This window comes from Rhinoraja longicauda, chromosome 20 (genome assembly GCF_053455715.1).
Source record: "Rhinoraja longicauda isolate Sanriku21f chromosome 20, sRhiLon1.1, whole genome shotgun sequence".
NCBI lineage: Eukaryota > Metazoa > Chordata > Chondrichthyes > Rajiformes > Arhynchobatidae > Rhinoraja > Rhinoraja longicauda.
The window spans coordinates 8,235,337-8,256,744 of record NC_135972.1 but is presented as its reverse complement, the minus strand read 5'-3'; the positions used below and the strand labels follow the sequence as shown (position 1 = coordinate 8,256,744).

Here is a 21,408-nt window from a genome sequence, read left to right as displayed (position 1 = left end):
TTGCTCAGAGGCTTGCCACATTTTTGACGTCTTCTGTGATAATTCGGAGTGAGTTGTGGTTCAGCAGTTCAGGCAAGGGCGACCTAGACTGCCACTGGCTACGACATCACCTGTCAGCAGGCGGATTCTGTGCGGATCAATCATCCGTCTCAGGAATCAGGTGAGGCGCGGCCTGACAATGCATGCTCCCGTGCAAGATGAGCCAAGGGATGAGTAAACATCACTGAGAACAACAGTCAAGTCGAGAGTCAAGAGTGTTTTCCTGTCATACACACAGAACAATGAAAGTCTTATTTGCAGCAACAGCACAACAGTATATGTATGTGTGCGTGCGTATGTATATAATCATGTATGTGTGTGTGTGCGTGTATATATATATGTATAAAAATCCACACACACGTATGTGTGTGTGTGTATATATATATATATATATATATATATATATATATATGTATATGTGTGTGTGTGTGTATTTGGAAGGTAGACACAAAATGCTGGAGAGAAGGAATGGGTGACGTTTTGGGTCGAGACCCTTCTTCAGGCAGCATGGAGAAATATGTGTATGTGTATATTTTTATATATATTTTTACACGCACGCACGCACGCACGCACGCACGCACGCACGCACGCACGCACGCACGCACGCACGCACACACACACACACACACACCTACACCTCAGCGGGACTGGCAGCATCTCTGGATAGATGGAAGGGGTGACGTTTCCTAACCTAAGGGTCGCATCCTGAAACGTCACCCCATTCCTTCTCTCCAGAGATGCTGCCTGTCCCGCTGAGTTACTCTAGCTTTTTTTGTCCAACTTTGGTGTAAACCAACATCTGCAGTTCCTTCCTACACACCTTGAATTTTCTAGCACTAGTTCAGTTTAGAGATGCAGTGCTGGAACAGGCCCTTCGGCCCACCGAGTCCGCGCCGAACAGCGATCCCCGCACGCTAGCACTATCCTACACACACGTGGGACAATTTACAATTTTACCCGAAGCTAATTAACCTACAAACCTCTAGTCTTTGGAGTGTGGGAGGAAACCGGAGCACCCGTGGAAAACCCACGCAGGTCACGGGGAGAACGAACAAACTCCGTACAGACAAGCACCCGTGGTGAGGATCGAACCCGGGTCTCTGGCGGTGTGAGGCAGCAACTCTACCGCTGCGCCACCGTGCCTTGTGGTGGGATTTGTAAGACTGAAGCCGATGGTTCTTAATCTTTGGCCAGTTGAGATTGTGCTAATTTCCCCTCCATTTAAATGCACAGTGAAAATGTGTCCTCTGTTGAACTGCAGACAGCAATCTCATTGAGTTGGCACATGCTCAGTGCAAACACAAAGCCCCTGGGGCGAATGAACTTCATCTTCAAAGTTTTATTGTTGCTCTGCGATTTCTGCCGCAACTTATTGGAAATAGTTGAACTCGCTCAGAGGGAACTGACAACCCCAGCCTGACATAAAGTATTACCATTCCACACAAGGACCGCCGCAGATACAATAGGTTCAACATGCTGGCCCATGAACTTAATCCTCAAATTTGTTCAACATGCTGTGACAGGCTTTGCACACAGACGTCCAAATGCCATTTTAATTGGAATCTCGACTCTTCCCTCCTCCTGTCGTTTCCTCCTCTCTCTTTCTGTCACCTTTCACCGCTGCCCTCCCTCTATGACCATCTTCATTGCGCTGGGACCGAGCCAAGAATTTCATTGCCATCTACTGTAATTTGTTCAACTTGCCCATTATGTTGCTGGGCCCGTTGTTATGTTGACTACCTGTTCAACTTGGGTGATGGGAGGAGCTGAAGAAGGAAAGAGTCTTCTTCACACAATAAGCAGCCCACTTCTATTCACAAGTTCTACTTGCAAGTAGTTACTAGGCCCCTTGGTTACCGAAAGGGATAAAAAGTTACCCCTCAGATTCCTATTAAATCTTTTCCCTTTCACCTTGAACCTCTGTCCTCTGGTCCTCGATTCCCCCACTCTGGGCACGAGATTCTGTGCATCTACCTAAGTCATGCATTATTCCTCGCATGACTTACTCTGGGCAAGAGAAATCACGAAACCATGAGGTTGAAGAAGGGTCTCGACCCGAAACGTCACCCATTCCTTCTCTCCCGAGATGCTGCCTGACCTGCTGAGTTACTCCAGCATTTTGTGAATAAATACTCTGGGCAAGAGATGCGATCTATTCCTCTCATGATTTTACACACCTCTACAAGATCACACCCCTCATCCAGATGGCCGACACGGGCAAGTTGGGCCGATGGGCCTGTTTCCATGCTATGTGACTCTGCGATTCTCTGAAAGTCAATATTGAATGCTCATTCCCACCTGCCACCTTGAGACGTTTTTTGACTGCACAGTATTGCAGTCTACGTTTGTAGATCTGTGTGAACAAGCGAAGGTTTCTGCTCTGTGACAAACCTTGTCCAAAAAGGAGGAGATGCAAAAATTGCCCGACAGAATGCTTTGAAAATAAAACCAGGAATTTCTGCCGAGTATTTCCAGATCTGAAGCAGTTCGCCAACTATTTTTCACTTTCAAGTTTCTGGTTGGCAACCTTGTCGGATCTCTGTGAGAAATACTTTAAGCTGACAAATTTTGTGTCTCGAGTTGTAGCCCTTAGATGAAACCCGAGCCAAAGTTTACAGATATACCATTATATTCTGTCCTGCTTTGCTGACTGCCAGAATGGAAATCTATAAATACGCGTCAGAGGGCGACTATGTCATTGAAGAAATCCAGAGCAGCTTAAATAAAGTGTCGCTAGATCTCCCTTTTGGAACCTAAACCTGGGGCAACTTTATTCTCCAGAGAAATTAAATCAAGTGCAAGTAAGCGCACAACCTTTGTACCTGAAAGACAGCAGAGAGAAAACGTCAGCTCGTGACAGTGGCGCAGCTGGTAGAGCAGCTGCCTCGCAGCGCCGGAGACCCGGGTTCGATCCTGACCTCGGGCTCTGTCTGTGTGTGGAGGTTTGTACGGTCTCCCTGTGATCTTCGCCGAGATCTTCGGTTTCTTCCCACGTTCCAAAGACGAACAGGTTTGTAGGTTAATTGTCTTGGTATAAATGTAAAATTTTCCCTAGAGTGTTTCGGATAGTGTTAATGTGCGAGGATCGCTGGTCAGTGCGGACTCGGTGGGCCTGTTTCCACGCCGTATCTTGAACTAAACTAAACTGAACCTGCGGGTTTGTAGATCAATTGGCCTCTAAAACTGCCCTTACTGTGTAGAGAGTGGATGAGACAGTAGAATCTAGGGTTGCCAACTTCCTCACTCCCAAATACGGGACAAAGAGTGACGTCGCCGCCCCGCGCCCCACGTGACCTCACTCCTGCCCGGCCCGGGCGGCCGCCATTGACGGAGCGGGAGCACGTGGCCGCTGGCTGGGTGAGGTCACGTGGGGCGCGGGGAGGTGACGTCACCCTTTGTCCCTTCTTTGGGAGTGAGGAAGTTGGCAACCCTACTAATACGGGACAACCCTAGCAGAATCACCCACAAACTATGTGATTGAGTGCATGACGTGTGATGTGAACTCATTTGGCTAGAGATGGTGTGTCTCTAAAAAACAAAAAAAACACTTTTATGCGCACTGTCAGAGTTTTTGGAAAACGCTGATTCTGCGAGACTGGGTCTTTGATTATAGACAATAGACAATAGGTGCAGGAGGAGGCCCTTCGAGCCAGCACCGCCATTCAATGAGATCATGGCTGATCATTCTCAATCAGTACCCCGTTCCTGCCTTCTACCCATACCCCCTGACTCCGCTATCCTTAAGAGCTATATCCAGCTCTCCCTTGAATGCATTCAGAGAATTGGCCTCCACTGCCTTCTGAGGCAGAGAATTCCACAGATTTACAACTCTCTGACTGAAAAAGTTTTTCCTCATCTCAGTTCTAAATGGCCTACCCCTTATTCTTAAACTGTGGCCCCTTGTTCTGGACTCCCTCAACATTGGGAACATGTTTCCTGCCTCTAACGTGTCCAACCGCTTAATAATCTTATACGTTTTGATAAGATCTCCTCTCATCCTTCTAAATTCCAATGTATACAAGCCTAGTCGCTCCAGTCTTTCAACATATGATAGTCCCGCCATTCTGGGAATTAACCTACATTCCTCCTCTAACTTAGCTCTCCTGGATTGTGGCTACGTACAGGATCCTTATTTTCCTGCTGTCCTTGCACTGATGATTCATTCCATGGTTAACTTTGCAAATGATATAAGGAACTGCAGATGTGGATTTATATTTTTAAAAAGGACACAAACTGCTGGAGTAACTCAGTGGGTCAGGCAGCATTTCTGAGGCAACTCAGCAGGTCAGAGGTGGCGCAGTGGTAGAGTTGCTGCCTTAGCTCCAGAGACAAGGGTTTGATCCAGACTACGTGTGCTTGTCTGTACGGAGTTTGTACGTTCTCCCCGTGACCTCACAGGTTTTCCCCGGCTGCTCCCATTTCCGCCCACACTCCAAAGACGTGCAGGTTTCTACGTTGATTGGCTTCTGTAAATTGTTCACGATCACCCCTTACAAGAGCACTGTCCTACACACACGAGGGACTATTTACAATTAACAGAAGCCATTTATCCTACGAACCCACATGTCTCTGGAGCGTTGGAGGCAACTGGGGCGCGCGGTCATAGGGGGAACGTACAAACTCCTTACGGACAGCACCCATGGTCATGATCCAACGGGTCTCTGGTGCTGTAAGGCAGCAACTCTACCGCTGCGCCATCGTGCCGCCCCACATAGCTGTGAAAATTACAGGAAGTGTTTCATATTGATAATTCCTGTGATACTAATTTGGGCAAATTCATTTGATGTGCTATTTAAATGAAACTGAGAAGAATTTGCTCAACTGGAGCGATTTATTCTGACAGAAAACGAATGTTCGGGTTCTTAAGTGATAGGTGCAGAATTAGGCCATTCGGCCCATCAAGTCTACCCCGCCATTCAATCATGGCTGACCTATCTTTCCCTCTCAACCCCATTCTCCTGCCTTCTCCCCATAACCCCCGACACCCATACTAATCAAGAATATATCTATCTCTGCCGTAAAAGCATTCACTGACTTGGCCTCCACAGCCTTCTGTGGCAAAGAATTCCACAGATTCACCACCCTCTGACTAAAGAAATTCCTCCTCGTCCGCTTTCTAAAGGAACGTCCTTTAATTCTGAGGCTGTGGCCTCTGGCCCTAGACTCTCCCAGTCGTGGAAACATCCTCCCTACATCCACTCTATCCAGGGTGTTTTGTTAGCATACGATATGATACGATAGAACTTTATTTATCCCAGGAGGGAAATTGCTCTGCCAACAGCCATAAAAAAGCAAAATGGAAAGTCCCTGGGACGGCGGGACTTTCATATGAGGAAAGACTGGATAGACTGAGCTTGTACTCGCTGGAATTTAGAAGACTGAGGAGGGATCTTATAGAAACATATAAAATTCTTAAGGGGTTGGAGAGGCTAGATGGGGGAAGATTATCATATCATATCATATATATACAGCCGGAAACAGGCCTTTTCGGCCCACCAAGTCCGTGCCGCCCAGTGATCCCCGTACATTAACACTATCCTACACCCACTAGGGACAATTTTTACATTTACCCAGCCAATTAACCTACATACCTGTACGTCTTTGGAGTGTGGGAGGAAACCGAAGATCTCGGAGAAAACCCACGCAGGTCACGGGGAGAACGTACAAACTCCTTACAGTGCAGCACCCGTAGTCAGGATCGAACCTGAGTCTCCGGCGCTGCATTCGCTGTAAAGCAGCAACTCTACCGCTGCGCTACCGTGCCGCCCATTGTTCCCGATGTTGGGGGAGTCTTACTCCAGCTTAAGGATAAGGGGGAAGTCTTTTAGGACCGAGATGAGAAAACATTTCTTCACACAGAGAGTGGTGAGTCTGTGGAATTCTCTGCCACAGAAGGTAGTTGAGGCCAGTTCATTGGCTATATTTAAGAGGGAGTTAGATGTGGCCCTTTTTGCTAAAGGGATCAGGGGGTATGGAGAGAAGGCAGGTACGGGATACTGAGCTGGATGATCAGCCATGATCATATTGAATGGCGGTGCAGGCTCGAAGGGCCGAATGGCCTACTCCTGAACCTATTTTCTATGTTTCTAAAATACAGACGCTCCCCGCCTTACGATGCTTCGACTTACGATATTTCGACTTTGCGATGGTGCAAATGCTCGCTTCTGCCAACGTGATCAGGTGTATTAACTGCATTTCGACTTACGATATTTTCGGTTTGCAATGGGTTTCTCGGAACGTAACCCCATCGTAAGTTGAGGAGCACCTGTGCATGAAGCATGAAATTAAAGTGACGAGTGGAAAGGATTGGGGATGTGCAAAGAATGGGGGGGAGGAGTCAGTCTCAGTCTCAGTCGACCCCACGACAGAAGGGGGAGGGGTTGTACAGTTTGATAGCCACAGGGAAGAAGGACCTCCTGTGGCGTTCTGTGCTGCATCTCGGTGGGACCAGTCTGTCGCTGAAGGTGCTCCACAGGTTGACCGGTGTGTCACGGAGGGGGGTGAGCTGTATTGTCCGTAGTTTGAGGAGCGCCCTCCCCTCCGAGGCCACTTCCCGTGATTCCACCTCCGCCCCCAAGGATGGAGCCATCCTTCCTGATGAGGTGATTAATCCTCACGTGGTAAGGACCGACCTTTCCCCCCCTTCCCCTCCTGTCACTGTGGAACTGCTCCCCAGGTGCTTTGTCAAGCCGATTTAAACGTAAATAAATTCTTCACAAAAGGTCACTCGCTGAGGACGAAATGAAGGACGCTTGGCACTCAGCTTGTTTGGTCTTGTTTTCGTTACAAGGCTCATTACGACTCATCTCTTCCTCCATCTGGAAAAAGCCCTTGAGGAACGAGAAGCCAAGAAGGCTTTGCATTTAAAGAGAAGTGACAGGGTATCAAAATACATTAAAGCTCAAACGCCAAAACATGCAGATGCTGGACTTAAATAGCTTGACCCTTTCTTTATTACTTTGAATAAATAAACCTCAAAGCAGGATTTCCTTTTCTGTAGATGCTTTGGCTTTCGACAAGATGCAACAGTAAATAGACCTGTTAATTTTTTCAAACGGCCAGAGGTAACCAGGAGAGACCACTTTAGGCTTTAGAGGCCCAGCGCGGAAACAGGCCCTTCGGCCCACTGAGTCGACACTGACCAGCAGTCCTTCTATCCTACACACCAGGGACAGTTTACAATTTTTACCGAAGCCAATTCACCTACAAACCTGTGCATCTTTGGGATGAGGCAAGAAACCGGAGCACCCGGACAAAACCCACACGGTCATAGGGAGAACGTACAAACTCTGTACAGACAGATTCCAGAGTAAAGATCGATCCTGGGTCTCTGGCGCTGTAAGGCAGCAACTCTACCGTTGCACTATTGTGCCATCCCAATTTCCTTTACCAATGCTGATCATTTCTATTGCTTAGAAACAAGGAACTGCAGGTGCTGGTTAACATACAAAAGGACACAAAGTGCTGGAGTAACTCAGCCAGTCAGGCAGCATCTCCGGAGGACATGGAGAGGTGACATATCGGGTCGGGACCCTTCTTCAGACTGACCAACCAAAACGTCACCTGTCAGTCTGAAGAAGGGTCTCGACACGAAACGTCACCTATCCATGTTCTCCAGAATTTCTATTCTCAAGAATTGTTCAATAAACTGGGTGCAGCTGAATCTCACAGATCGCATATTTTGGTCCCAAATTACAGATGAGAAGGTCATAAGTGATAGGGGAAGAATTAGGCCATTCGGCCCATCAAGTCTAGATTTTAGATTTAGATTTTAGATTTTTAGATTTAGAGATACAGCGCAGAAACAGGCCCTTCGGCCCACCGGGTCCGCGCCGCCCAGCGATCCCCGCACACTAACACTATCCTACACCCACTAGGGACAATTTTTACATTTGCCCAGCCAATTAACCTACATACCTGTACGTCCTTGGAGTGTGGGAGGAAACCGAAGATCTCGGAGAAAGCCCACGCAGGTCACGGGGAGAACGTTCAAACTCCGTACAGACGGCGCCCGTAGTCAGGATCGCATTCGCTGTAAGGCGGCAACTCTATCGCTGCGCCACCGTGCCATCGTGTCTACTCTGCCATTGGATCACAGCTGATCTATCTCTCCCTCCTAACCCCATTCTCCTGCCTTCCACCCATAACCCCTGACACTTGCATTATTGACAGAGGTACATTAAATCAGTTAGCATTTCCACTCCCGGTCCATTTTACCTCTCACCGCATGGAAGTGCACACTTTATTTTTTGCTTTCAGGCTCAAACTAGAAGCTTTTCATTTTCTTTCTACGGTCCAGACAGCTACAACATTTGTCATAATTATGAATGTTTCATGAGGAGTTCTTGACTTGCTATGCATGATAATTTGACATAGGAATTAACAAGTAGATTTATGGAATATTTTAGCTGAAGATAAGACGACTTTGAATTCCACATAACCGACAACCAAGTAATTTGAAGCAAGTACAAACACACTAATGTCAGAATATTTATTATTTTTTATGATAACTACAGAATTTCAGACAACAGTCCATTCAGAAGCTATGTAGCCTTCAGATCTGTTCTAGTTTATATTGGTCTTTATTGCTTCATTAGCTACATTTGAGTATTATATATTTGAATCCCCAGACATTTCTGATTTCCATACTCTTCTCAATTTTTACATTTAGTTGATACTCCTACTTATCTTTAGTTGAAGGTAGACACAAAATGCTGGAGTAACTCAGCGGGACAGGCAGCATTTCTGGAGAGAAGGTATGGGTGACCCTTCTTCATACTATCTTTAGTTTAGTTTAGCTTAGTTAAATGTGTATCTTAGACTCATAGAGACATACAGCAGGGAAACAGGCCCTTCGGCCCAACTTACCCACGCCGACCAACATGCCCCATCTACCCTACTCCCACCTGCCTGGGTATGGTCCATACCCTTCTAAACCTTTCCTATCCGTGTACCTGTCTAAATGTCTTTTAAATGTTATAGTACCTGCGTCAACTACCTCATCTGGCAGCTCGTTCCCTAGACCCAACACCCTTTATGTGAAAAAGTTGCCCCTCAGGTTCCTACTAAATCTTTCCTCCCTCGCTAAAACTTATATCCTCTGGTTCTTGATTTTCCTTCTCTGGGTTAAAGACTCTGTGCATTCATATCATATCATATCATATCATATCTATACAGCCGGAAACAGGCCTATTCGGCCCTCCAAGTCCGTGCCGCCCAGCGATCCCCGTACATTAACACTATCCTACACCCACTAGGGCCAATTTTTACATTTACCCAGCCAATTAACCTACATACCTGTACGTCTTTGGAGTGTGGGAGGAAACCGAAGATCTCGGAGAAAACCCACGCAGGTCACGGGGAGAACGTACAAACTCCTTACAGTGCAGCACCCGTAGTCAGGATCGAACCTGAGTCTCCGGCGCTGCATTCGCTGTAAAGCAGCAACTCTACCGCTGCGCTACCGTGCCCGATCTATTCCCCTAACGATCTTATACACCTCTATAAGATCACCCATCATCCTCCTGCGTTCCAAGGAATGAAGTCCGAGCCTACTCAACCTCTCCCTATAGCTCAGGCCCTTCAAGTCCTGGCAATCTCTGGCTGAGTTGAGTTTGAGTTTGAGTTTAGTTTAGTGTCACGTGTACCGAGGTGGTAGTGAATGGCTTTTGTTGCGTGCTGGCCAGTCAGCGGAAGGACAATACATGATGACAATTGAACCATCCACAGTGTACAGACGACGGCAGATGTTGCGATGATGACACCCACATCCCTCTCCTGAATCTATCAAAGATAGATACAAAATGCTGGAGCAACTCAGCGGGTCAGGCAGCATCTCTGGAGGAAAAGAATGGGTGACGTTTTGGGTCAAGCCCCTTCTTCAGACTGAGAGTCAGGGGAAAGGGAAACGAGAGATAGAGACAGTGATATGGAAAGATGTAGAACGAATGAATGAAAGATATACAGTATACACACACACGCATGCACATAAAGAAACCAAACAAACAATACTAGTGTAATAATAACAATAATAGTCTATTGTAGTTCAGAGCTTATTTGAGGTTGTAGTGTTTAATAGCCTGATGGCTGTAGGGAAGAAGCTGTTGCTGAACCTGGACGTTACAGTTTTCAGGCTCCTGTACCTTCTTCCCGATGGCAGGGGTGAAGTGAGTGTGTGGCCAGGGTGGTGTGGGGCTCTGATGATGCTGGCTGCCTTTGTGAGGCAGTGACTTTGATAAATCCCTTCGATGGTGGGGAGGTCAGAGCCGGTGATGGACTGGGCCGTGTTCACAACCTTTCTGCTGTCTTCTTCGCTCCTGGGCGTTCGAGTTGCCGAACCAGGCCGTGATGCAACCAGTCAATACGCACCTGTAGGCTACCTCTCTACAAAGTGCTGTGTAGTTCCCCAGTCATTAATTCTAGCCATGAACCTGGTTGATATTTTTTATTGGTATTTATTCACAAAATGCTGGAGTAACTCAGCAGGTCAGGCAGCATCTCGGGAGAGAAGGGATGGGTGACGTTTCGGGTCGAGACCCGTCTGAAGAAGGGTCTCGACCCGAAACGTCGCCCATTCCTTCTCTCCTGAGATGCTGCCTGACCCGCTGAGTTACTCCAGCATTTTGTGAATAAATACCTTCGATTTGTACCAGCATCTGCAGTTATTTTCTTATACTTTTTTATTGGTATGCTCTGCCATGCATGAGGCTCGTTCAATCATACATGTAATAATAATGATAATAATAATAATAATATATCCCTTTATTCGTCCCACACCAGGGACATTTACAGTGTTACAGCAGCAAATCGGATAGCAAGAGATCATTCATTATAAAGAAAAGTAAAGACAAGGATAAATTGTCATCAGTTTACTGTGTATTCCTTAACATGTACACTGCAGTTTCAGCCCCACTTAGTACTGTAGAGGCAGTTCACGGAAATCATCATTCATTCCACGCTGCCATGCACTGACAGTTTATCAAACCTAAACTGGTGCCATTTTCCACACGGATATCTTAAATCTCGCTCGTCTATCTTGGTGTCAGGATGTAATCATCCGCCTTTCATCAGGGGCACTCTGGTCACGGAACAAAAAAATAGTCAATTTAGCACATTGAAGTCCTGGCTTCGAGGCAGGCTTTAAACAAAGAGAGGAAGACTTAGCGTCTCGGTACGCAGTGGTAGAGTTGCTGCCTTACAGCGAATGCAGCGATGAAGACTCAGGTTCGATCCTGACTACGGACGCCGTCTGTACGGAGTTTGTACGTTCTCCCCGTGACCTGCGTGGGTTTTCTCCGAGATCTTCGGTTTCCTCCCACACTCCAAAGACGTAGGTTAATTGGCTTGACAAATGAAAAAAAATTGTCCGTAGTGGGTATAGGATAGTGTTAGTGTGTGGGGATCGCTGGGCGGCGCGGACCCGGTGGGCCGAAGGGCCTGTTTCTGTGCTGCGCCTCTAAATCTAAATCTAAGACAGGCTGAAGATGGAAGCAAGCATCAGAGCAGATCAGCAAACACCGCATTGATATCCAGGTTTGAAACTCAAAAATGAAGCCATCCCAACCACAGCGATCGCAGGAGAGACCACTGGATAGAGTGGATGTGGAGCGGATGGATTCACTCGTGGGAGAGTCTAGGACCAGAGCCCACAGCATCAGAATTAAAGGACGTTCCTTCAGGAAGGAGATGAGGAGGAATTTCCTTTAGTCAGAGGGTGGTGAATCTGTGGAATTCATTGCCACAGATGGCTGTGGAGGCCAAGTCAGTGGATATTTTTAAGGCAGAGAGAGATAGATTCTTGATTAGTACGGGTGTCAGTGGGTTATGGGGAGAAGGCAGGGGAATAGGCAGATCAGCCATGATTGAATGGCGGAGTTGACTTGATGGGCCGAATGGCTTAATTCTGCTCCTGGAACTAATGAAGTGACAGCAACTGGATTTGAATGGCTGTCAACTCGAGTTAACAGCATAGGGCTTGATCAAAAAACACACCTGTCACCTAAAACTAATAACATTCTATTTAAATCACTTCAGAACACGATGGAACACAAATAATGGCTAATTAGTGACCATCCTTAGCCTTATTAATCTCATCACAGCCTTGGTCCAAACAAGGTTTAGTGTAAGATGGAACTGCAGATGGTGGTTTAAACCAAAGGCAGTCACAAGAAGCTGCAGTAACTCAGCGGGACAGGCAGCATCAGTGGAGAAAAGGAGTGGGTGATGTTTCACAGTATCACAGGCAAATAGCACAGAGCCACTTGGTCCTCCCTGAAGCTGCCCCTGCTCCTCTGCTGTGATACTGCCATCTACTGTTAACCACAGAAAGGCACAACGTGACCATTAGATCAGAAGTGATCGGAGCACAGTTAGGCCATTCGGCCCATCACATCTACTCCGCCATTGAATCGTGGCTGATCTATGTCTCCCTCCTCACCCCATTTTCCTGCCTTCTCCCCATAACCCTTGACACCTGTACTGGTCATATGATACAGTGTGGAAGCAGGCCTTCCACCCAACTTGCCCACATGTCCCAGCTACACTAGTCCCACCTGCCAGCGTTTGGCCCATATCCCTCCAAACCTGTCCTAGCCATGTGCCTGTCTAACTGCTTCTTAAATGGTGGGATAGTCCCTGCCTCAACTACCTCCTCTGGCAGCTTGTTCCGTACACCCACCACCCTTTGTGTGAAAAAGTTACCCCTCAGATTCCTATTAAACCTTTTCCCCTTCACTTTAAACCTATGTCCTCTGGTCCTCGATTCACCTACTCTGGGCAAGAGACTCTGTGCATCTGGTGTCAGAGGTTAACAGGAAATGGAAGCAAGCACGAGAGGCAGATGAGTAAACACGGCATTTATGAACCTTCCCAACCACAGTGAATGCAGGAGCCTGGATAGAGTGGGTGTGGAGAGGATGGTTCCACTAGTAGGAGAGTCTAGGACCAGAGTAAGTGCTGGAATAACTCAGCGGGTCAGGCAGCATCTCTGGAGAGAAGGAATGGGTGAGATTTCGGGGCTGACGAAGGGTCTCGACCTGAAACATCACCCATTCCTTCTCTCCATAGATGCTGCCTGACCCGCTGAGTTATTCCAGCATTTTGAGTCTATCTTCAGCATAGACACAACATGCTGCAGTAACTCAACGGGGCAGGCAGCATCTCTGGAGAGAAGAAATGGGTGACGTTTTTGGGTCGAAACCCTTCTTCAGACTGAAAGTAGGGGGGGAGGGAAGAGGGGGAGGAACTGGAGAGAGGAAGAATCACAGAAGTTGAGCAGTGAGAGAAGAACTCTCATCGGAGAGAGGAGGAAAACTTCTTCTAAGTAGATGTACCTTGAGAAGATTTTGCAGGCATAATGTGTAGGAAGGAACTGCAGATGCTGGTTTACACCGAAGATAGACACAAAGTGCCGGAGTAACTCAACGGGTCAGGCAGCATCTCTGGAGAAATAGGATGGGTGGGGTTTTGCATCAGAACCCTTCTTCAGACTGAAGGTAGAGGGGGTGGGATGGGACTGTCTGGGGTCAGTGATGTGTCAAGTTGGGACCTTTCTTCATACCTCTGTCAACCAACCTTTGTTAAGGGGTTTAGGCAAACTACTTTTTGCTTCCTTTGTTGGGCTGCCTTGTTGCCATTTATCTGTCAAAAATAATATGCCGCTGACAGAATATATGGTTAACTGTACACGATCATGACAGTAATCCGACTTAGATTGTATCAGGGACTTCTCTGACAAGGAGTGTGTAGGAAGGAACTGCAGAGGCTGGTTGACACTGAAGACAGACGCAAAATGCTGGAGTAACTCAGCGGGTCGGGCAGCATCTCTGGAGAGAAGGAATGGGTGACCTTTTGGGTTGAGACCCTGCTTCAGACTGAGAGTCAGGGGAGAGGGAAACGAGAGGTGTGAAATGGTTCGGAACAAATCAGAGCCGCACCGCACCGATGACCAAGGAAAGGTGGAGCCCACAATGGTCCATTGTTGGCTGTGGAAGAGTTGATAACGAAGGGATATATGGATGTGAACAGTGGAACTGGCAGGATGACTGGGATGGGGGAGGGACAGAGAGAGAGGGATTGCAAGGGTAACTTGGAATTAGATTCAGGGACAGTTTCTTCCTGAATTCATACCGCTAATCCCTGAATTCATACCGCTGGGGTGTAAGCTGCCCAAGGGAAATACGAGGTGCTGTTCCTCCAATTTGCGTTTGGCCTCATTCTGAGGGTGGAGGATCACCAGGACAGAAAGGTCAGTGCGGGAATGGGAAGGGGAATTAAAGTCTTTGGCAACAGGGAGATCGCCTAGGCCAAGGCAGACTGAGCGAGAGGATTCAGCCAGATGATCGCCCAGTCTGAGCTTGGTCTCGCCGATCTGTAGATGTCCACAGTACGTGAGGTGGGAGGAGGTGCAAGTGAACCTCTGCTTCAGAATTAAGGGGCGTTCTTTTAGGAAGGAGATGAGGAAGAATTTCTTTAGTCAGTGGGTGGTGAATCTGTGGAATTCTTTGCCACAGACGGTTGTGGAGGCCGTCAGTGGATACATTTAAGGCAGAGCCAGACAGATTCTTGATTAGTACGGGTGTCGGGGGTTACAGGGAGAAGACAGGAGAATGGGGTGAGGAGGGAGAGATAGATCGGCCATGATTGAATGGCGGAGTAGACCTCATGGGCCGATTGGCCTAATTCTACTCCTATCTCTTATGATCTCACCTGAAAGGACTGTCGGGGTCCCTGGACAGAGTCGAGAGAGGAGACGTAAGGGCAAGTGTGGCATCTCCTGCCATTGTATCATCCTTTCACTCCACGCCACACCCCTCCCTTCCCAGGTACTTTCCCCCTGCAACCAAGTCCAGGAAGAGCAATGGCCCATCTCTGTCTCTTTTCTACTTCATCTATAGGCGCCTGAGGTAATGACAGAAAAGAAAACAGCCCATTAATATCCTCAGACGCGAACAAATTCCTGCCATACCAAGAAAACTGGGATTGACTGCGTCGTCTAATAATCGGCAGCAAAGCAGATCTAATAGTAGTAATTAGACCAGCACATCACCGAGAGAAATAGTCTGTAACCTGTCAAAACCTTCAGCCCATGCCAAAGGGGACAGCTGTCTGCATTCTGCTGCTCAGGGGCAGCACGGTGGCGCAGCGGTAGAGTTGCTGCCTCATGGCGCCACAGATCCGGGTTCGATCCTGACCACAGGTGCTGTCTGTACGGAGTTTGCACGTCCTCCCCGTGACTGCGTGGGTTTTCCCCGGGTGCTCCGGTTTCCTCCCACACCCCAAAGACGTACAGATTTGTAAGTTAATTGGCTTCGGTAAAGATTGTAAATTGTCCCTAATGCGTAGAACAGTGCCCGTGATCGCTGGACGGCCCGGACTCAGTGGGCCGAAGGGCCTGTGTGTCTGAACTAAAACTAAACTGAAAGCCTCCATGGTAGCCAACATTGCAGCCACAGCAGAAGCCACCTGGACTACCCCCACCCATAAGACAATAAGACACAGGAGTAAAAGTTGGCCATTCAGCCCATCGAGTCTGCTCTGCCATTTAATCATGGCTGATCCAATTTTTCCCTCTCAACCCCATTCTCCTGCCTTCTCCCCATAACCTTTAACACCCTTGTTAATCAATAACCTGCCAACCTCTGCCTTAAAAATACCCAATGACCAGGCCTCCACAGCCTTCTGTGGCAATGAATTCCACAGATTCACCACCCTCTGGCTAAAGAAATTCCTCCTCATCTCCATTGTAAAAGTACGTCCTGTTACTCCAAGGCAGCGACCTGTGTTCCTAGACACGTCCACTACTGGGAACATCCACTCCACATCCACCCTGCAGCTGGGTGGAACCTTTAGGCATACGGGGCGATCGCTGGTCGGCGTGGACTCGGTGGGCCGAGGGCTCTGTTTCCGTGCTGTATCTCTCAAGTCTAAAGTAAAGTCTAACCCGCTGCTCGTGGCTCTGCCATGTTTGGGTTAGAGCATTTGGAGCCTTTGTACCTGCAACAGAGCGGAGACATCTACCAACCCGCATCTACCACCCCAGAGGTCAAAATGCCAATGAATCAGCCAGGAACATGACGGCATGCTGGCACAGTGGTAGAGTCGCTGCCGGTCAGCGCTTACAGCGCCAGAGACCCGGGTTTGGTCCCGACTACAGGTGCTGTCGGTGTGGAGTTTTGTACGTTCTCCCCGAGATGCAGGAAGATTGTTCCCGATGTTGGGGAAGTCCAGAACAAGGGGTCACAGTTTAAGGATAAGGGGGAAGTCTTTGAGAACGTTTTTTTTTCACACAGAGAGTGGTGAATCTGTGGAATTCTCTGCCACAGAAGGTAGTTGAGGCCAGTTCATTGGCTATATTTAGGAGGGAGTTAGATGTGGCCCTTGTGGCTAAAGGGATCAGGGGGTATGGAGAGAAGGCAGGCACAGGATACTGAGTTGGATGATCAGCCATTATCACATTGAATGGGGGTGCAGGCTCGAAGGGCCGAATGGCCTACTCCTGCACCCATTTTCTATGTTTCTATGTAACCGCGTGGGTTTTCTCCGAGACCTTTGGTTCCCTCCCACACTCCAAACACGTACAGGTTGGCAGGTTGTTTGGCTTGGTGTAAACGTAAATTGTCCCTGACGTGTGCAGGATAGTGTTAAAGTGCGGGGATCGCTGGTCGGTGCGGACGGACCCGATGGGCCGTAGGGCCTGTTTCCGCGCTGTATCTCTAAACTGAACTAAACAGTGAGAACTTTAATGCCAGTAACCGAGATGAGTAACACTCACCATCTTTTCCTTTGACTTGTTCATATTTTTCAAAGGTAGAATGAAACTTAATGAGACCTTATTAAAATCCTTGTCTGATGTAATATGGCTGATGTGGGCAAGCTGATCGCTCTTTAATGTGCAAAATTGCTTCTTTGGAGACCCGGTCCCGTATTCTTTCAATTGAACTGTAATTAAAGTTGGATTAATGGAGATGTGTCTACAGTGTTCAATCCCACGACACAGAGAGAGGGAAAAGTTCATTTAACTGGACATTTTATGCAGTGAGCTTAGCTCATATTGAGATTTAGATTTAAATTTAGAGGTACAGCGCAGAAACAGGCCCTTCGGCCCACCGGGTCCGCGCCGCCCAGCGATCCCCGCACACTAACACCATCCTACACCCACTAGGGACAATTTTTACATTTGCCCATCCAATTAACCTACATACCTGTACGTCTTTGGAGTGTGGGAGGAAACCAAAGATCTCGGAGAAAACCCACGCAGGTCACGGGGAGAACGTACAAACTTCGTACAGACGGCGCCCGTAGTCAGGATCGAACCTGAGTCTCCGGCGCTGCATTCGCTGTAAGGCAGCAACTCTACCGCTGCGCCACCGTGACTGCAGAAATTGTGATAGATTTATTTTTTGACTTCAGTATAAATCCTTTCAAAGTGAATGTATGTCATTTCCCAGCTGACCAGGGAACGTGACATGCATAGGAAGGAACTGCAGATGCTGGTTTTACGCTGAAGATGGACACAAAAAGCTGGACTAGCTCAGCGGGTCAGGCAGCATCTCTGGAGAGAAGGAATAGGTGACTTTTCGGGTCGAGGCCCTTCTTCAGACTGAGAGTCAGGGGAAGAGAAACAAGAGATACAGACAGTGATGTGGAGAGGTACCGAACAAATAAATGAAAGATATGCAAAAAGTAACGGTGATAAAGGAAACAGGCCATTGTTAGCTGTGGGCTAGGTGAAAATGAGTTACAGGCAATGAGACTGAACGAGACGACTTTGAAACTAGTAGGACTTGGGTGGGGGAGGGATGGTGAGAGAGTCTAAACTGTCGCAGCTGAGTTCCGGCTTTTGTTCTTTGCACCAGTGGAGCAAAATGCTTCGGGGCTGGGCAACTCAATGGCTTCGTGAGTCTGAGAAACTGGAACAAGCCTGAAGTCTGACTTAAGAACATAAGTTAGAATATTGAATTCAGAAGTCAACATGAACACAGGGAGTAAGGAGTGGAAAAGGAAGAGTAGCTTTAAGAGTAAATATCACCAACAACCTGTCCTGGACCAAGCAACGGTCAAGAAAGCACGCCGACGACTCGACTTCCTTAGAGGGCTCAGGAAGATTGGCACGTCCACAACGACTCTCACCAACATCGACAGATGTGCCTCAGAGAGCACTTTATCGGGATGCATCACAGCATGCTTTAGGAACAGCTACATCCAAGACGGCAAGAAATTGCAGAGAATTGTGGACGCAGCCCAGACCATCACACAAACCAACCTCCCTTCCATTGGCTCCATCGACACTTCACGCTGCCTCGGCAAGGCCTGCAGCATAATCAAGGACCAGTCTCACCCCGGTCACTCCCTCTTCTCCCCTCGCCCATCAAGCAAGAGGTACAGAAGTGTGAAAACGCACACCTCCAGATTCAGGGACAGTTTCCTCCCAGCTGTTATCAGGCAACTGAACCATCCTAACAACTAGAGAGCAGTCCTGACCTCCCATCTACCCCATTGGAGACCTTCAAACTATCTTTAAACGGACATTACTGGACTTTATCTAGCACTAAACAAAGACGTACAGGTTTGTAGGTTAATTGGCTGGGCAAATGTAAAAATTGTCCCTAGTGGGTGTAGGATAGTGTTAGTGTGCGGGGATCGCTGGGCGGCGCGGACCCGGTGGGCCGAAGGGCCTGTTTCTGCACTGTATCTCTAAATCTAAAATCTAAAAAAAATTCCCTTTACCCCATATCTGTGCTCTGTGGACAGCTTGATTGTAATCGTGTATAGTCTTTCCGCTGACTGGATATCACACAACTAATAAGCTTTTCACTGTACCTCGGTACATGTGAATATAATAAACAAACTCATCTAAACATTTTAGGAGAGAGAAAAGACCCGAAAAAAGTAAGAACAATATGTATTGCATTTTAGGTTTATTAAAAAAAATCTTTAGATCATTTCCACACACAAAGAGTGGTGGGTGTATGGAACGAGCTGCCACAGGAGGTAGTTGAGGCTGGGACTATCGCAATGTTTAAGAAATATTTAAACAGGTACATGGATAGGTCAGGTTTAGAGGGATATGGGCCAAACGCAGGCAAGTGGGACTAGTGCAAATGGGACATGTTGGCTGGTGCGGGCAAGTTGGGCTGAAGGGCCTGTTTCCACGCTGTAAGACTTTCACTCTATTGAAACCTGAAGAAATGAGAGTCTAAGATAGACACAAAGTGCTGGAGTTACTCAGCGGGACAGGCAGCGGATGATGTTTCAGGTCGAGACCCTTCTTGAGACACTTCCTTCTCTCAATAAACAATAGACAATAGAAAATAGCTGCAGGAGAAGGCCATTCGGCCCTTCGAGCCAGCACCGCCATTCAATGTGATCATGGCTGATCATTCTCAATCAGTACCCCGTTCCTGCCTTCTCCCCATACCCCCTGACTCCGCTATCCTTAAGAGCTCTATCTAGCTCTCTCTTGAATGTATTCAGAGAATTGGCCTCCACTGCCCTCTGAGGCAGAGAATTCCACAGATTCACAACTCTCTGACTAAAAAAGTTTTTCCTCATCTCTGTTCTAAATGGCCTACCCCTTATTCTTAAACTGTGGCCCCTGGTTCTGGACTCCCCCAACATTGGGAACATGTTTCCTGCCTCTAACGTGTCCAACCCCTTAATAATTTTGCCTGTCCTGCTGAGTTACTCCAGCAATTTGTGTCTATCTTCGGTTTAAACCAGCATTTGCAGTTCCTTCCTATACAAAATGACAGTCTACATTAGCCAAAGTTTTTTATCTGCATTAGAGAGATAGTTTAGCCATCGTTAGGATTTGTTTAGAAATAATTAGTGTTTACTACGCTGTTAAAGTGGCACTTAGACTGGAATGGTTTGTGCCACCCTCTAGCTCAGGGCTTTTCGGCCTCTGGAATTTGGAAAATAAAGCCTCAGTTTCCCAGGGAGTTGTGGTCCACTGGGTGTCTAACACATCCGTTGCATTGGCCCAGGAAGCAGAGTATTTATGTTGTTGATTGCTCTGAGTTATTCAGAATTCAGCCACTTGAGTTTCTAGTTTCTCTGAAGCACAAAATGCTGCCAAACCTTTCCAGCTGCGAGCCGAGTTTGCATTGCACTTTTCCGAGCCTGGTGTTATTGTGCAGGACGCCGGTGTTGAATCACCACTCCAGAGAAAATCTGCTGCATTGCAGACGTTAGACTTTAGAGACGCAGTGTTGTCTCGACCCGAAACGTCACCCATTCCTTCTCTCCAGAGATGCTGCCTGTCCTGCTGAGCATTTTGTGTCTATCTTCGGTGGAAACAGACCCTTCAGCCCACCCGGTCTGAGCGATCACCCCTTACGGTCACGCTATTCCACACACTAGGGACAATGTACAATTTTGCCTGCAAACCTGCTCATCTTTGGAGTGCTGCAGGAACCCTGAACAGCCGGAGAAAACCCATGCGGTCACAGGGAGAATGTAAAAAACTCCACAAAGACAGCACCCGAGTTAGTTAGTTTAGTTATTACTGTCACTTGTAGCAAGGTGCGGTGAAAAGCTTTTGTTGCATGCTAACCAGTCAGCAGTTGCAATCAAAGATACAAAGAGGAACAAGATGGACCACTCCGCTGAAATCGCCTATACTGAAGTGTAGTACGCAAAGGAGCCATTTTAGTAAGCAAAACCCGCTGTTTGCTATGCCTCTCGCAGTGTGATCAGTATTTTGGGGGAACGGTGTGTGTGATGATATCATTAAAATGCAGAAAATATCTCATCTATCAATTCACAGAGTTTTGTTATTTTTCTTTTAAAATGTTTCTGCAAGTTTCTGCCTACTAAAATGGCGTCATGACATACTACGTTTTTTAGGGTCGAGTGGTCTATCTCGTTCCTCTAGTATCTTTGGTTGTAATCGACCCATCCAGAGTGTACAGATACACGATAAAGGGAATAACGTGAATAACGTTTAGTGCAAAGTAAAGTCCCGTAAAGTCCAATCAAAGATAGTCCGAGGGTCTCGAATGATCGGTGGATAGTTGCTCAGGACTGCTCTCTAGTTGTTGATTGGATGGTTCAGTTGCCTGATAACAGCTGGTAAGGCCTCAGTTGAACCGAGGCCAGGATCGAACCCTGGTCTCTGGCGCTGTGAGGCAGCCGCTCGACCGCTGTGCCACCGTAGCGCCCATGGACGACAAGACTTGTCCCAGTGGTAGCTGTAGGAGTTAAGGGCAAAGATACTAGAGGAACAAGATAGACCACTCGACCCTAAAAATCGTAGTATGTCATGGCGCCATTTTAGTAGGCAGAAACTTGCAGAAACATTTAAAAAGAAAAATAACACAAGTCTGTGAATTGATAGATGAGATATATTCTGCATTTTAATGGTATCGT

General features: G+C 47.5%; 1 protein-coding gene across 3 annotated transcripts in view; it reads left to right on the top strand.

Moving 5' to 3' along the window:
* Positions 1 to 21,408, top strand: part of scube1 (signal peptide, CUB domain, EGF-like 1) — a 208,764-nt gene that overhangs the window by 84,716 nt on the left and 102,640 nt on the right. The gene's annotated exons all lie outside the window — the stretch shown is intronic.